This window comes from Equus przewalskii, chromosome 16 (genome assembly GCF_037783145.1).
Source record: "Equus przewalskii isolate Varuska chromosome 16, EquPr2, whole genome shotgun sequence".
Taxonomy (NCBI): Eukaryota; Metazoa; Chordata; class Mammalia; order Perissodactyla; family Equidae; genus Equus; species Equus przewalskii.
In genome coordinates, this window is record NC_091846.1 from 33,252,237 (window position 1) to 33,266,769 (window position 14,533).

The window sequence follows — 14,533 nt, forward strand, 5'->3', positions numbered from 1 at the left end:
AGTGTCTCATTAGTTTCCAAATCTTCTAAATAACAAATTAAGAAAGAGTTCTGTAAAAATGATACGATAACTATAATGTGTATCTCTAGTTTGCTGAATTCTAAAGCAACAGTAACAGTAGTAATATTTTCTAGAATTTATTGTAATTTATACTAGACCATGTAGTAAATAAACCCAAATCTAGTTTTCTTTTTTACTATTCTACATTCATTTTATTATGTATAAAACCTTCTGTTGTTATTTTAATCAATACTCCCCTAAGTTTGAGTAAAAGGCATGTCACACAAAATATAAAGAAAAATTGTATAAAATTCGGCAAGACAAAGAATAGTGTTTACTTATAAGTAATACTTACTATTTTAATACTTTACTTACATGCTATAACCTGTGTAGTGAAGGTTGGCCCCCTATTTTTAGGTTAATAAAATAATAATTCCACAACTGAAAAACTTAGCTACATAATATTATATCATTAATAAAAGTAAAATGTTAGATACTTCACTTCTGAAAAAATATTATATGAATGGTAAAATAGAAATAGTACACTCTCACCTTACACATGTACCCAGTAACCCCACAAATGAATTCAATAAAGCAAACTTTCTCTTGATTGTAACTTTGAGGATCCCAAATAGAGAAAATACAAGTATCTTTAATTTTGTTCTTTTTTTTTTTTTTGAGGAAGATTAGCCCTGAGCTAACTACTGCCAGTCCTCCTCTTTTTTGCTGAGGAAACCTGGCCCTGAGCTAACATTCGTGCCCATCTTCCTCTACTTTATATGTGGGACGCCTGCCACAGCATGGTGTGCCAAGCAGTGCCATGTCCGCACCTGGGATGTGGGCCGGCGAACCCTGGGCCGCCAAGTGGAACACGCAAACTTAACTGCTGCGCCACCAGGCTGGCCCCCTAATTTTGTCGTTTTTAAACATTTGTTTACTTCTTTCCTTACAATGTCTTTCATTATGAGCCAATAGGGTTAATGATTTACTAGCCTCTTCTGCCTTTACGTCACATCTTGGTGGACAACACGGTTAACTGAATAACATGCCACAAAAACACTGGGTGGGATAACGGTACTTATAAAGCAGTCTTACCTCCGCTTCCTTCCTTAATTCTCCACCCATACCCATATACCACTTAGAAAATTTAAATCTAGCCAAACATCCTCTAAGAGATAATTGAGATAATATACAAAAACAAGTAACAACATTTCAGGTTTTAAAAAGACAACCATATGCAGAGCATGAGTGTAAATGGGTTCTATTTTAAAGCTGTTGGAGCAAAAGGCAGGCGGAAGGGATTAGTTAATACTCAAATAACGCTTAGTCATGCTATTTCTAATATCTAACATATTTTATATTTGCCTAGCTGAAAGTTTCACAAAACACTCTTGTAGAATCCATTTTTTTCTTGTTTAAACAAAATAAAAATATTTCTATTATAATTTCAGGCAAGAAGAAGTTTAGAAATGGCAAATTCAAGCTTTACTCAAATTAAAAGCAACCTAAATAATATCAAAGACTATTTCCAACTCAATTTTATCTATAATCATTAACTGATGTTTCTAAACAACTGTTTCCAAGATCAAATTACACACACATACAGCGAAAACACACGTCTCTTTACTGGAACATTTCTGAGTATTTAAAAAGCTAATGTGCACCATAAAACTCCAGGAGAGAATAAGTATGCAATATTCCTCAAGCTTATTTCATAAAATGTTTTTTAGCTGAAGCTCTATGAAATTCCATGGGGACATTATTTATCTAAACAAATATTTTGGAAAAGTGGCCTAGAGTATTATCTTTACTCCTTTAAAATTTAAGAATACTTCATTTTAATTTTTCTCTTGATTCAGTAGGGATATATATATAATATATATTAATAAAATATAAATATACTACACATATAAAATAAATAAAATTAAGATAGTTTTATCTTAAATAGTTTTTAAACATATGTATTAATCTTAATTTATCTTAATTTTATGTATTTTAAAGGTTTGGACCAAATGTGCCAAACAAAAATACATTGGTAATTTATATGCATTCTTTGCAAAATATACTAAAACAAATAAAAATAAGATCAGGAAATGAGCTAGCCATTATTTAAACTGAAATTTTCAACATTTGCATTATTTTTATAAACAGATCATTCAACAGATATCTGCTCAGTACTTCCATCTAATGTTCTCTTTTTCCTGTTTATGTTGTATTTAGATTTTTCCATCTGGGCAGTTCAAAGTCCATTTCATCAAGCTTTCAAGGAATAATCAGTATGATTTTCAACAAAAACTCAATATAATTAAACTGGATATTTATGCTTTTACACTTTGATACATTATTTAAGTTCAACAGAAGAAATGTTCACACATAAAAAATTTAATTGCTTAATAAAATTTAAGTAGTCAGGCACCTTCAAGTAATGTCATCATGTTTTAATAACGAACTAATAAAATTAGAACAAGATTTTGACGTAACTTGGAAATTTTTTCCTTCACAGAACTAACCGAAATAGCACATGTAATTATAGTGATCCTTTAGGAAGAGAAAAAACATTCACAAGTTCAGAAAGTGGTTTTAGACACATGGGGTTCCATCTGCTACCTGCTCTACTTTTAAAGTGCAAAACCCATATCATGGTAGAGTCACTAAGCTGCATTCAGAATCTGAAAATTCATCGCTGCCAGCTCTGCGACAAGTAAATAGATTCCTCCATAAATGGGAATTGTCTGCCCTGCCCACCAGCCTCCCCCACTTTCACAATAAAATCTGGTTTAATAGCTTGCCAGAATTTTAAAATTCATAGTTAAGCTTATTACTTTAGGGTAAAAAACCATTATTCCAGGAACCTCCTGTAAAATACAAATTTATTACCTAAAATGTTCACTTAATACCATAGTTGCCATTACTCAGTATTTCAGACTGTCTAGCACAGTGATTCTCAAGTTTTTGGTCTCAAGACCCCCTTACATTCTTAAAATTTATTAAGGAATCCAAGGAGCTATTGCTCACATAGGTTAGAACTATGTATATCTAGCATTAGAAATTCAAACTGATAAATTTTATAAATATTCATTGATTAATTTTAAAATAGCAATAATAAATAAATTGCATATTAACATAAATTCCATATTTTTAATGAAAAAACATTGCTTTGTCAGTCTCAGCATATTGATAGTAATACTATGGACTAGGAATGCCTGGGGGCACTCATCTGGGCTGGTACCACTTGTGGAAGCCCCCACAGACATTTCCCCGACCTGAGCCAATGTTCTGGCTGGACCAGCCCTTGTTGTTCTAATTAGGATTGCAAGATGCACCTCAGAAACAACCGTCAGGGAACTTTGCAAAAATCGGGTTTCTTACTCACAATTACTGAAGAGCACACACTACAACCAAGGCCACATAGCGAGGTTACCGGTACAAAGAGAGTGGAAGGGAGCTTCTGCCTTTATTGGGGCTGAAGGAGGTGGGGTGTGGTTTTGCAGGTTCACCCTTTATTGGCGAATTTAAAACATAATAGTGGGAATTAGGGCGTGGGAAGAAGGGAAAAGTGGGGTCACTCAAGCAGTCAGTTATCCAGGTTACCCAGGACTTTCTAAAAGGGGAACTTCATAGATGGGTGACCTGGCTGTTTAACTAGCTGTGTAGCTGGCAATTTGTTTATTCAAGATAGATGTCTTTGAAATGGATGCTTTGGCATTCAAAAGCTTAATGTCAGACACTTATATTACAATCAAGAAAGCTAATTATCAGGTACTTACTCTCCAAACATATATTTCCCAAAACAAAAAATAATGGTGAGAAGAGGGTTGTTGTTTACATTTTTGTAAAGCTCTTTAATGTCTGGATAATAGAAGACAATTGGATTGTCATATGAATTCTGCATTCAACCTACTGTAATAATATGTCATGTATCCTACAGAAAACTCCACCAAAAGTCTTAGTCTTGTAAAAATAGTTTGACTTCATATACACCCTGGATGTATTGCCTGAAGACTCCTAGCATCCCCTGGACCCTTCCAGAGTCTATACCAAGTCAAAACTCTGGTCTAGCAGATAGCACCATCTCTGAAAAACTCAGGGGGAAATAGAATATGAATGTAAATACTGGAAGAATAGGGTTTGGACAGAAGGGCCTCAAGATGTCAATGGATAGCTGGGAAAATAGCAGAATGCTTATGGGAAGTCCCCCCAACCAGCCTTCACTAATTTTACAAATTTTCCCTAAGCTAGTTCTATTAAATATATTATTTTTTGAGATAAAATTCTTTCCTTGACTTTTTATATTTAGGTTCATTTCTTATATTGAAGTTGAATTACCACACTGAAATTATTGGGATACACTTTTATTGGTCTTTCCTACATTACAATAATATTGGCACAAGAAAACAACACTGACTGCAAAAGACTGCCGTGTCTCAAGGCATGTCTTTATTTCCCTTCCAGTCAATCATGTCCCCTTTCTGAACACTACAACCAAAAGAGTGCCACAAAGGTACTGAGCCCAACCATAAATAATTCTTTTCTTCTTAGTTGATAATAATCCACTCTTAACTCCAGAGGTTATGAAGGCTGAGAACAAAATAATAACCCAATCACTGAGATCCAGAAACTAGATGCTTCAACGTTTTTATCAGTTTCTTTTCTACTTTCTTTACTTACCAGTTGTTTATATGAAAATAAAATGTAAATTGCATTACATACTTTGTCAGACCATATAAAGGACACAATATAGACAAAATCTGAATTCTCTACATATTGTTTTTCATGCATATAACTGCCTTTGGTTCTATTCAAAGTAATTATTACAAACATGACTCCTGATTTTTGAAATAAAATCTAAAAAGTAGAATAATATTTTAATTATACATAAAAATATATAATAGTCACCTAAGTTCACAAATGTAAACAAAATTATATAACACGTTGTGGCTTTAAAAAAGAAGTTAAAAAAAAGAAGTTAAATATAATACTGTGAAATAACTTCGAATCTTATGTTATAGACAAATCACAGTCTTTTTCTTAAGAAAGGAAGATTTTTCTAATCATGATAGGACAAAGGAATCATACAAAGAAGGGTATTTCAGAAGTAGTTTTAGGTTAAGAATTCACACACAACTTGGGTTGTCCTATTGTCACATAAAATTTGATTTGAATAAGAAACAGGATGACTTTCATGTAAAAATGCAAAGAACATATAATATATTAAAATGTATAAAATCAGGAAAGTTTAGTCTATGAAGATGATTGGCTATTGAATTCGAATTTCTTGAATGACAATAATGACAGCAATTGAAAGACTTGCTAAGGTCAAATGGGCCTTAAGTTACTGCACAAGGTTACACAATGGAAACAGGACTTGTGGAGACACGTAGGGTAGAGCTTGTTCTTGTATTTTCAAAGGTAAGAGAGTCAAACATTTTGTGTAAGGTTTTTTTTTTTTTTTTTTTTAAAGATTTTATTTTTTCCTTTTTCTCCCCAACGCCCCCCGGTACACAGTTGTGTATTCTTCGTTGTGGGTTCTTCTAGTTGTGGCATGTGGGACGCTGCCTCAGCGTGGTCCGATGAGCAGTGCCATGTCCGCGCCCAGGATTCGAACCAACGAAACACTGGGCCGCCTGCAGCGGAGCATGCGAACTTAACCACTCGGCCACGGGGCCAGCCCCTTGTGTAAGGTTTTTGATTGCTCTTTCAAGATAAATCCAACTGTTGTATTGCTGGGAGAGTAAGGTCTCTAGCATCCACCCAAGTAAGTGTGATCAAGCTATGTCATCTCTGAGATTATTAAGGACCAGAAGACAGACATTTTTCCCATCTACTATATGGCCCTTGTAGAGAAAATAAGACTCCAGAGAAAGGTGTGTACCTTCGGAAGAGAAAATACAGTTTTAGAGGTTTGTCCATCGCCAAGGGCAGGTATCAGTGCAGGCAGACAGGCCATTGCAAAGCAAGTTTCTGCGGAATCTGAGGGCTGTCACTGGTTGATTAACCATCAGCCCATCTGATCAATAGGCTTACTGGACACAGAGTAGCAGACCAGGTGCATTGAACTTTACAATAAGATAAGAGAACATTTGATAAGGACATCAAAATCTGGATTTTGATTCAGAATATGAGGGAATCCCTCAGTTTTGGGTAGAAAGCCCCCTTGAACTTTCTAGAAGTTACTAAAATAAAGGTAAAGCGATACTTCAAGAAAAAAATTTTTGTAAGAAAATGCCAAACTTTTAAGAAAAGGATTTTATTGCTGTCTGACTTTAAATATCAACTTTTACTGATGTAAGATTAACTCAGAAATGTAATCATTTCTATTGCCCCTACATTTGTTAACACTACAGTTTGGGGAAACACCATGTTTTGGTGTATTATCAAAATTGAACATCCCTTTTTTTCCTCCCAAGTTGGGAAACTTAGAAGAAACTGCAGAAATAATATCACCATTTTAGTGTTCCCACTTGTTCTTCGGTCTTTTATTCTTTCCCATATATTTCACATATGGCATTCCATATTTTTAGCAGCAACAGTACAGGTAACATATATTTACAACAAATGTGCATGAATAAAACCAAATAAAAAGGTAACAGCTCATAGATTCTGCAATAGAATGGTTCTCACTGTTGAGTTTTCCAAGAGGCTGTGCCGTTTGCCCTCCACAGTCATTAACCAGCACAAACACAGGGAATCCAAATACCAATGGAAAGTACTGCTGTCCATCAGCCTCTGGAGATGAGAGTCACATCTTCATATTCTCAGCAATATACTCATTACACACATTTAATAACAATGCATATTATTTAATCCTCATATTTACACTCGTCATGATACCTATTTCCATACAAAATGAAACCGCCAAAAGTAAAAAAGCAGGTAAAAACGGGGCTGACATAAAGACTCAAGCCTTTTCACAGGCACTGTTAAAAAACTTTTAGTCACCCGATTTTCCTACTCGCCTTGGGTTAAGGAATTCTATTGCAACTCATTGTGAACACAAAAGACATTCCTCATGAAGAAGAGGTTCTGATTTTCAAAAGACCTGTACAGAATAGTGAAACAAATCATGACCAAATTTCCTTTCCCAAAATATCTACTTTGATTATGTGATTCTGTCTCCACTCTTTTTAAAAAGTGGCATATAATCTGTAGCAAGTGACTAACTTTTCATAATTCAATGTATTGTTTTTAAACTAACTCAAGTGTATGAGCCATGTATATCCAACAAAGCTTGAAGCTCCTAGAGGGTATGTTTGTTGTTATTCCCCCCAAAAAAACCTTTGCTTTTTGTTACGTATGTAGTAGTTCCTCAATAAAGACTTGTTTACTAACAAAATATAAGTCAAATTTTAAAGCATGAACTGAAAAATAGCATGTTCAGTATAGTTTATAAAAAATGCTAAACTGTGTCATCACTAGGACAAAATCAACAAATGAGAGCACTTGACAAAAACTCCTTCACACAGACTTACAAGAAAAGAAGCAGTGATCTTGCTATTCTTTCCTAAAAAGAAAAAAAATCTACGCCAGTTTAGTTCAGATATAACCTTGAACAGAAGTTATAAGAAGGTATTGCCATCTTCACACATTAAAATAACAAGTAGATTTTCATTAAATATAATGGATTCAGCAAATGTGAATAAAAAGTTCTTGAGTTGCGTTGAATATATGACCAAAAAGAAATCCTAATAAGAAAATTTTAGGATTGTAAACAATATTAATTGAAAGTCTTCACAGTACATATCTTGGAACTAAATGTTAAAATTACTTAACTAAATAATTTATCATACTTCCAGCTAGAATAATTCTCTCACAAGCTTATGACAGCAAAATATACACTATATTTCCTTACTTTCCTCTTAACCACTCAATATGTATATTTCTTTGATAATTTTTCTTTATCTCAGGTTATTTCCATATTGTATTGATATAAATTCACTCCAGTTTTCAAGAGCTTCTATTCCTTCCCAGACTTCCCATTATGTTTTCTAAGATCATATTTATATGATTTAAAACTCTCCCTTACACTCTTTTATTTGTAGTTTTATAACTTTATTGACAATTAATAGTTAGTTCTCATCCACATTGACAGCCTGTAGAGTTTTGAAAATGGTGACAATTATGTAGGTAAAGAATGTATAGAGTTTGTTTGGTGACTCTTCATATTCATCACTGGACAACCACACACAGATACAGTAGGGGCGTTCCTTATTCCCTTGGCCCAGACAGCTTTGGTGAGCCTGGTGTCAATGTGCACATCTGAATTCCCATCTCCTTCATGGTAGATTTCAAGATCCGTTTGAGTGTAGAAGGGGCTCACTTCTTGACCACTCCATAGATGCACTTGTGAATGATGATGGTATATTCTCTGGTCACCACTTCAATGATGGCAGAAAGGCCCTTCTCCCCACCCTTCTTTACAGGAGCCGTTCTGCCGAGTTGGAAAGAACTCTCCCCTACACCCTTAAATATTTTATTGAATCTTACTTTCACCCTTTGAACCTGATTGAAACCTGTCAATTTGTGCAAAATCTCTTCTTTCTACATCGCTCATCTTAATTAAGTGTGAAGATTTAGAAGTGGACCTCCTTGATCCTCAATGATGTTACTACTACAAATTTTCATTAAAATATTCATTCAAAAAAGATCTCTGCCTTTTATGCTATTCTGTGAGATCCATCTTCTATCTCTGCTCGTTTCTGTTGATTTTCAATTAGCTAGCTACCCCACTTCATTCACTGAACACTTGTCATTTGGCTCAGAGTCACATCAAGAAACACTTTACGATCTGTTCGATATCCTGAGCTCCCTGCTTTGTAACCCATACATCTCCAATGTGTTTTTATATCCTCTGCGTTGTGCTCAGCATCCTTCTCCACCTACCTTGCTATCCCTTAAAAATCTTCTATCTCTGAAATCACTAAATTAGATAATAACTCAAACGCTTTCATCATACCTATCCTTTCATATAACTAAAGTCTCCATCACATGGACCTCTCTACTTTTTCCTACCTCTCAGCCGCCCCTGAATTTGCCTACCTGTAGTCCATAATTTCAACAATATCCTGTCAATGGCCCCAAGTTCCTTGTTCATTATCCATCTATCCTATTCACCTGGATACCCTCTACCTGACTGAGTTCAAGTATCAGTCAATAATCTCCTAAGGGTGTCCTGTCTTCAACCGTCTCCTCTCCTAATTCAGACTCCACTCTGCATTCAGATTAGCTATCGTGAAATGAAAATCTGATCACATTCTGTCCTGTTTGAAACTCGCCATGTCTTTTTATCACTTTTAGCATAAAGTCAGAATCTTACATGGCCTAAAAATACCTTTGCGACCTGAACTCCATCAACCTTGCAGATTCATCTTTTGCCATTGATTTTCCTTCATTCCTTTCTTTCTCCTCAAGGCCTTTTTATTTACTTCTCCCCATACCTCTTTTGATTTCTTTTTGCTTCCCGAGATTAGAAGTATTCTTTAGATCTTAGCTTAAACATCAACTCTTCTGATGAAGGGAGCCTTAACTGTTTACCCCATACATCACTACATAGATACCTCTGTGGTATAATTACATAACACTGGATCCATCCCCTCTCATGGCACCAAAAATGTTCTTATTCAAATGTGTTTTCTCCCCACTGGATGGTAAAGTTCCTTGAACATGTAGTCTTGATTACCACTGTATCTTTACCACATAGAATAACATCTCACCTCACCTTAATATATATTGCTAATGAGAGATGAATTCCCCATTAATATCATAGAACAGTGACCCAAGAACAAAAAATCACTTACTTTTTGAAAATATTGAATTTGAGATATAAGAATTAATGTATGCAAGATATGTACATATAAATATTTCTTGTAATTACAGAACCATTTTGGTAGAATTACTGTCAATATATCAATATACTTTAACACATTTATCTCTTCTTCATTTTTTTTTTTAGTTTATAATATACATGGTTCTTAATTATTGGTTAATATGGGCTGCATTTTTCTCAGTATTATAATGTAATTATATAATGTTAAGCCCTTTAAAGTAAAAAGTACCATGGCATATTCAACCTATTTCTCCCCAATAACATGATAGATCTTAAGGATGAGTCCATGTGAATGCACCTAAAGTCATCCTGTTACCCCCAGAAACGAAGCAGAAACATAGATACCTTCCAAATATCCTCTCTCACTTCTATCTTAGAAATAGAATTCTAATTTTATTCAGTAAACCAACGTTCCCAGCCAAAGAATACATTTCCTAGCCTTCATTAAGCTGAATATGGGCATGTGACAAAAGTGTGGTCAGTGAGATTAAAAAGAGAAATATTGGTGGAAGCTGCTTAATCAGTTAGGAAGCATACATTCTGGCTCTTTCCTGCTTTCCCCTTCTCTTTTTAATAAAATGAGCTCATGTTGATGGAAGCTCTAGCAGCCATCACAATTAATTCTCACTTCCTCAGAAATTTTTCTGTGCTGCAAAACTTAGAAAGCTGGAAAACTACATTTCCCAGATATCATTACAGGTAGGATTAGGTATGAAAAATTAAATTTAGAAATTAAGTGAATTTGTGTGAGATTTGGAAAGTGCTAATCCCAAATCCATCAATTTTCTTGCCTCAACATAAAACTGGCTGTACTCTGCCATCGCTGCTTCCTTGGTGCCTGTTTTTTATTTCAAATCAGTATCACTGGACTTAGTATGACTTGCCTTCTCATGATTGCCTCAATATTCTCCCTCACTGTCTTCTAAAAGTCCTAGCTTTGATACTTATTTACCTGTAGGTTTTATAATCCTGATTGCTCTTGCTGTTTACAAATCTTGTTTACTTCCCAACTCCTAGCAACCCATGCCATTTATGGCATGGTTATAGCAATTTACACATTAAAAACAATCTTTCTAACACTTTGAACTTTCCAGTCTATCCATGGCTCTCCAATGATGGATCCCAACCATGCTCTCCCCTGGTCATACAGGAAAGCAGACCTTGGCATTACTGTAAGAGCAATATTGCCATAAATCCAACATTGTGTATCCTATTCTCTGACTACCTCTTCCTAATTTTCAAACTCATTCTTTCTAGTAATCCCAAATCCAACATTCTCTCAAGTCTGTTAAGAGCTCCAATCCATTGACCCTATAACCTTTTAATTGTTACTCACTCACGATTTCCACTTTCCATTTCTTACCTTGCAATAGAGATCACTCTAAAATGTAAGCTGATTGACTCACTCCTCTCTTATTACCCTCCCCTTCATCCACACTTTTCAAGTTACACTGACTACTATGCTATTTTCCAAACATGCGAGGAACATCCTTGCTTTGTAGTCTGTATAGATGCCTTTTTCGCCGATCCTCCAGATATTCACTTAAATCATTCACCTCTTCAAGTCTCATCTTCTCAATTAGGCTTACCTAAGCAAACTATTTAATAAATCTTTCTGCACTGCATTCCAATTCCTCCTTACCTTACTCTTCTTTTTCTCTCCACCCTTCCTTTTTTCTATTGATGCTATAACAAATTACTACAAACTTATTGGCTGAAAATAACACAAATTGATTATCTTATGATTCTGTAGATAGGATTTCAATATGGGTCTTCCTAGGCAAAATCAAAGTGTCTGCATGGCTGTGTTTCCTCCAATGTTTATTTCAAACGATGCTTTACAATTAAAAAGCTTACTATTAAAATTACTTCAAACTCAATGATTATGATAGATAAGTTACAAACCTAGCAATATATTTTACATGACATTTACTGGCACATTTGTTACTAGAAGTTTCTTGGAAATAAACACTTTAAACATCTCTCTAAATTTCCAGACAGGTAACATGTGGGAAATATTTCTAAAAGGAATAACGCCAAATATTTTCTATTGAGAAATAGACAGACTCTTATTGTAATTTACCACCTTTTAACAGATAAAATTATGTTACTGAAGAACCAAATTAAAATTATTCTTTCAGTTACTGCTTCTAGACACTCAGTAAGAAGAAAGAACAAATATATTAAGTGCGAAATTAGGATCAAAAATAAACAGATGCCCTTGTAAATGCAGAATAACTAACAGAAGACACAAACTTCATTTATTCGGCTTGTAGATGTTCCCCCCACACACAGACCTTTAAAAGAAAATTCATCAAAATCAATGAATAGTATATTTGCCTACATCTGATTTAGTTTCCAAAATAAATATAGAATTGTTTAAAATAAATAAAAATTACTAGAAGTCAGGTAAAATAAATTTTCAAGGAAGGAAAAATTTTTTATCTTGACATGCAACAATGGAATAAACATTCCACTTCTTACTTATAATTTCCAGTATGTTACAAACAAGAAGAAATACTACTGTTGTAATTATTTCTCGAGAAAACCATATAACCGTATTATTGACAAACCGTTAAAATTAACCACTCTCAAAATCTTAGATGCTAAATCTCCTCCTGAATACCTGCATTGTTTCTAAGGCCATCAATACTCCTTTGTACGTATCATTTACTAGAATGTGCAGTAACCAGTGTTTTGATTAGTGCCACCCTAGATGACCAACATTCTTTTCTATTGATTAATTACTAAGACAGACTATTTAACTGCTTTTGAACAGAGACAAGATATACCATCTAGGGGAATAATCTAAGAATCATTATATATGGTGTGATGGTTAGTTTATATGTCAACTTGTTTGGGCCACAGTATGCAGATATTTGATGAAGCATCATTCTAGGTATTTCTGTGAAAGTATTTTTTAGATTAAATTGACATTTAAATCAATAGACTCTGAGTAAAGCAGACTATCCCCCATAATTCGGGTGGGCCTCAATCAATCAGCTGAGGGCCTTAATAGTAGAAGACTTCCTTCTTGCAAGGAAAACTGAATTCTACAAAGCAGACTGCCTTTGGCTTTGAGCTGCAACATAATTTTATATGACTTTTTCCCAGGTCTTCAGCCTGCCAACCTACCTTGCAGATATTGATTTTGGACTTGCTAACCTCCACGATCATGGGAGTCAATTCCTTAAAGTTTCTCTTTCTCTTTATGTATATATGCATATATTGATTTTATATATAATTCTAAACTAATATATATTACTATCTTATATAGAGAGATATATACAGAGAGAGGAGAAAGAGAGACAGAGAGAGAGTTCTATTTCTCTGCAGAACTCTGATTAATACACACTATAAATTTAGACCTGAAAAATTGTAATTGCTTTTAAAATTAATCATATATGAATATGCCAAGGGTTTTATTTATTGATACTTAACCTCAGTACCAATTATTCAGAATAAATATGAGGAAATGTGTGATTTTAAAATACTGGGCTTATTTTCAGAAGTGTTAATTATCTAAACTCTATCACAGTCATAAAATCAGAGAATTCAGTCTTTGAAAGCATTTTTTGGCAATGATATTATTGGGAGGTAATATTAGTAATAACTTTCCCCTAAAGCTGTCATCTAATTTGGCTTTGCTTAAAACCTAATTGAGGGAAAAGTGCAAGACTTTTATCTGTTTCATAGTGAGAAAGAATAATAACATTTATTTAACCCAATTCTAATTCTAGATGTGTATTAGAAAAGTTAAAAATGAAATCAATAAGTAATTATATTTCCAACTCTCTTCTCTCTAGATAGGAAAGGGTATGTTTAATTGGGTGTTTGTTTCTCTCTTTGTTTCACCTACTAAGGGCCTATGTTTTATATTACATCCTATCATTTTTCCACATAAAGTGCTAAGGTAACATGCTGCAAAAAAAACCCTAGAATGAAATCCACAATAAGAAATGATAGCATCAACCATATAGAGCATACTAGCACTTCAATCGCATATTCACACAGGGTAGCATAACTGCCACATGGTTTCTATGCGACTTGTAAGTTCCCCTTTACGTGGAGTTGCTGAAATTATTGTAGCACCAGGGTACTCACCAGCCTTTTGCTTGGTTTTCTGAGTCAACTGTCCCTGCTCCACTATTCTGAACTTGCCAATGCCCTGTGTATACTGGTGAGTGCTCAATCTTTCTGCCTGTAATTTTCAAAATTCACAGGCTGCAGTTGTTTCCAAGTTCTTAATGCTATCGTGAATTCTATTTTCATTCTGTTCTTAGTCCATCTGAGCTTCTATAACAAAATACCACAGACTGGGTGGCTTGTAAACAACAGAAGTTTATTTCCCACAATTCTGGAGGCTGAGTCTGAGATCGGGGTGCAAGTACGGTCGAGTGAGGAGCCTCTTTCAGGTCACAGCCTTCTCTTCGTAGTCTCACGAAGGGCAAGGGAGCTCTGTGGAATCTCTTTAATTACAGCACTATTCCCATTCGTGACGGCTCCATCTTCACGATCTAATCACATCCTAGAGGCCCCACCTACTAATTCCATCACATTTGGGGGTTAGGATTTCAACATATGAATTTGAGGTGGGGGGACACAAACAGTCAGACCTTAGCAAATGAGACTGGAAAATCTCTGCAGCTTCCTTATACAATAGCATAGGAAGACCACTGGTTGAAGTCTCGTCTTCAGCACTTGCTAGTT

General features: G+C 34.7%; 1 pseudogene; it reads right to left on the reverse strand.

Annotated features, from left to right (window-relative positions):
* Positions 1-8,066: 8,066 nt before the first annotated feature.
* Positions 8,067-13,000, reverse strand: LOC103567360 (large ribosomal subunit protein eL31-like; annotated as a pseudogene).
* Positions 13,001-14,533: the final 1,533 nt, after the last annotated feature.